Here is a 4,088-nt window from a genome sequence, read left to right on the forward strand (position 1 = left end):
CAACATAAGTTAACTTTAATACTTATTACAAGCGTTTTTACAATGCCAACAAATTTATTATTTATTAAAATGTAATATGCAAATATCAAAAGCCGCTTTAACTTCATTTTGAAAAATTCCCTAAGTAATTTCAGACGCTAACTATATAAATTGCTAAAAAATTACGAAAAGAAGTTGAAATCTAAAAATTTATTAAATTTCGGTTTTGTAAAACAAAACTTCAACGAATCGTATTCGAATCAATGTTTTTGTATCCAAAAATTCAACTACATCTCAGCAAAATAAGAAGTGGAAAATCAAAAATTCCCATCCATCTTCATAATATTTCTCTACATGTTTTCATAAAAAAAAAGACAAAAAATAAAAAAAATAAAAAAAAAAATAAGTTTCCATCATTTTTACTATTTTATCTCTTATTACCATATGGCGATGTTTTACCAAAAACATCACTACTTTTTAAGAGTCAAATGACTTAATGCCAAAAACAAAATAATTTTTTTTTCTACCCTCATTCTTTCTTTAACGATCATAATTTTTGTGTATGCATTAATCGTTTGTTTCTTTCTATTCCATAGAAACATAATGAATATAACAGCGGGTTCTCCAACTTACCTACTTAACAAGACAGGAAAATTATTAACTTTTCAAAATGCGATGCCTTTAAAGATTTAATTTTGGACCCTTTTCTTATTTTCGTCTTACTTACATATCCTATGCTTACATGAATGTCGAACAATAGAAGAAGAGAACATTAACTATAAATTTACAAATAAAAAAAGATTCGTTATATTTTTTTTTAATATAAAAGGTAAATAGTCTTAAAATCTTTTGTTAAACAATAAATCCAACAAAGAATTATTAAAATAAACTAAAAAGAAAACCACAAAAGAAATAATGACAGGAACATAACAATTGAAGGGTCTATCATATCGCGCAACACATGAGCCTATCATAACAGACAATTGGACAAGAAAAGATGAACAAAACAAAATTGTATTTTTTATTATTTTTATTGTTGTTCTTTGATTCGAATAAAAAACGAATTATAAAAAAATTAAGCACAACAGAAAAACAATGTTTAGAACTCATTATTTTTGTTTTAAATAATAATCAGAAATTTTGATGTTCACATCACCTTTTGATAAGAAGATGACCTGACGAGTACGATTGCTAATCCAGCTGCCTACAAACATTTGTTTTAAGCGCGAAATGTTTATCTTTAATTTGGAAATTATTTCCAAAATTTTTATTGAACAAAAACGTATTCATTTTAGAAGGGTTTTCGCAATAAGTTTGCACGATTTAACTTAAATTAATTAGATTTACTGTACGATAAGGAGTAGTTCAGCGGGTTTGCATCAAAGAGGTTAAATTTTCAAGCATTGCCACCTCATTTTGGATCGAAAAGTAATATTATTGTACAAACTCCTATGAATTTCTTAATAAGTTTTAATTAATCGAAAAATTAATACGTCTAAGTCAAGGTAATCAAAAACTATTTGTAAATTTCAAAAAAAAGAATAGAAATATGGATTCAACTCGATCTTCAATTCTTGGGCAATTTCAAAATTAAATACATTTCTTACATCGCGTTTGTTGATGCTAACATATTTGTAGCAATTTTTAGGCATGTATACAATCTTCTAGCCTAAACAACAGGTTCATAAAACAATGTACGTATATTTTCTTGTTCCCTTACAATTTTTATAAATAACTTAAGAATGAAAAAAAGGCAATTTTTCTTATAGCTCAGGTTAAAAAAGTTAAATGTAGGGCGGATCATAGTTCTAAAATCTATTTTTGATTTAATTTCAAGAACATAGGAAAAAAATTTTATTTATTGTTTTTCTAAGAAAAAACAATACCCTTCCAAAATATGAAATTTAGGAGAAAAAAAGAACCAAAAAAATAGAAAAATTGTTTACCTATCATCAAGAATTTCTAAATTTTTTTGTTCTCTTGTTTTATTCCAGTTAATATGTTTTCTTGTATTCTAAACTATACGATCTGCTGCTGGATTATAGTTAATACCCAAGAAATAATACAATATTATAGTGACAGGTTACATTCATCTTTAGTGATTTCAGTTTGTATAAAATCTTTTAATTGTACTTTTGTTTTTTTTTTTTTGTAGGTTGTTTTTTAACTTGCTTTTGGCTACATCAGTTAATTTTTTTTTTGGAGGAAGAAAAAAAAAACATGAAAAATTTTATAATTATTACGTACACGCAACTTTTAAAAATCATTTATTGTTTCAGAGCTAAATCTTATTTGTGGTTGGTTCTTTTCTATTCATTTAGCATTTTCGACTTTTTTATAAAAACAAATTCTGTCGTGTATTCTTAGAGAAATTCTATTATTATTTGAAATAAAGTTAATTAATTTTAATTTAGGAAAAAGTCATTTGAAAAATTTTAATATGTTTATAATCGGATTTAGAACCAAATACTTTTGAATTGGAAACAATGAATCGCTGATTCTTTGATTCTGATTCATTGATTTTCAAAATTTTTTAAATCTTAAAGTCTTTTAGTTGTATAATTGAATTTTACGTGGGTTTAATGTAAAATTAAAATTTTGTTTTTATAATGATTTTACATAAACAAACATGTAACATTTTAATTTCAATACAAATTTTAAAGAAACAAAGTTGATTACTTAAATATAAATCTCAATATAGGTTTTTAAAATTTTAAAGATGAATTGAATGAAAACATTAATTATTTAGTTTCTTTGAGCTTTTGATTTTGAAATTAATGAGGCTAACAATTTTTGATTTTGTTTAAAATCTAAAATTAAATTTTAAAATTAATATACATATTAATTGTCTATTTTATATTCAGTGTAGTACAATATAAATGTGTTATATGTAGGGTACTATAAAAGTATTAGAGTATTTTCTGCTATAAATTGCCACTCTTGCTTATTAAAAATTTTTAAAAATAAAATTTTATAATAAAATTATAGCTTATTCCATAACTTATATAACAAGCAGTAAACAAACATTAATTTAATTAATAAAAACATTCCTCACTTTCGAAAAGAAAAATTCACCTTTCAAAGGAAACAAAAAAGAAACACCTACAAAAATATCAAAATAAACTAGAAGCGTCTGCGCACAGAACGTTCCAAAGTGCATACCTAAAAATAAAAAAAAATATGATTTATACTACGTCATTACAATAATTAAAAATGATAATTTATAATTAAAAACATAACATGGAATTTTTTCATAAGGATAAAAATTTTAAAATGAATTATTTGTTTAAAAACGACAAAAATCATAATTAGCTCGTTGCAGTTTTATTGCCATATGTTAAAAATCCGATAAGTTAAAAACCTTATGTGAGGAAAACGATTTTGGATATTGGTATTTTTTGTTATAACAACGAAACAAATGTTTAAATTAAAAATGTTGTATCTACCTTACAACCAGGTTTTAGGATGATACAACAGAATTTGAAGGAAGAATTGTTTGGTTTTTAAATCGTCGGGTTTAGACTCACAAATTGTTATTATAGAAGAGATTTGTTTCATGGCTAAGATTAAGATAAAAACAAAGTTAAGGCCAAGTCAAATTTCAATAACGATTGCTTTCATGATTTTCGCCTTAAATTTAAAAGTTCAAATTAAAACAAGATAAAAAATCCTGTATAACTTTCTAACCCATAAGTTTGTTTAGAAAGTACCTTCCAAAACTTGTTTTTTGAGGTTCTGTTTTCGTGTTGAAGAGGATTGCCAAACATAGTTCACAAAAAAAAAAATTTAAAATTGAGCGCAAATAAATTATTTTGTGGCGCAGGTTTGCAATTAAAAAACTAAAATATTACAAGTTTTTTACTTTCAGCTTTTATTAAAAACTCTTGTCCAACTATTTTATTGTGTAATTTTCTATAATTAAAAAGTTATTTTTTATATTTTCTAATTAGTAGCTTAAATTATATTTTTATGTTTACTAATTTACTATGTTTAGCTTTTTTTAAATTATAAGCCTTTAATCCATACAAAATTTTATTACAATAATAAGGAATTCTAAACTTCTAATTAAAAACAAAAATTTATAAAACGAAAATATCAATACAAAATCA

Source organism: Condylostylus longicornis, unplaced genomic scaffold, assembly GCF_029603195.1.
Source record: "Condylostylus longicornis isolate FDR11 unplaced genomic scaffold, ASM2960319v2 ptg000084l, whole genome shotgun sequence".
In the NCBI taxonomy this organism is placed as follows: Eukaryota; Metazoa; Arthropoda; class Insecta; order Diptera; family Dolichopodidae; genus Condylostylus; species Condylostylus longicornis.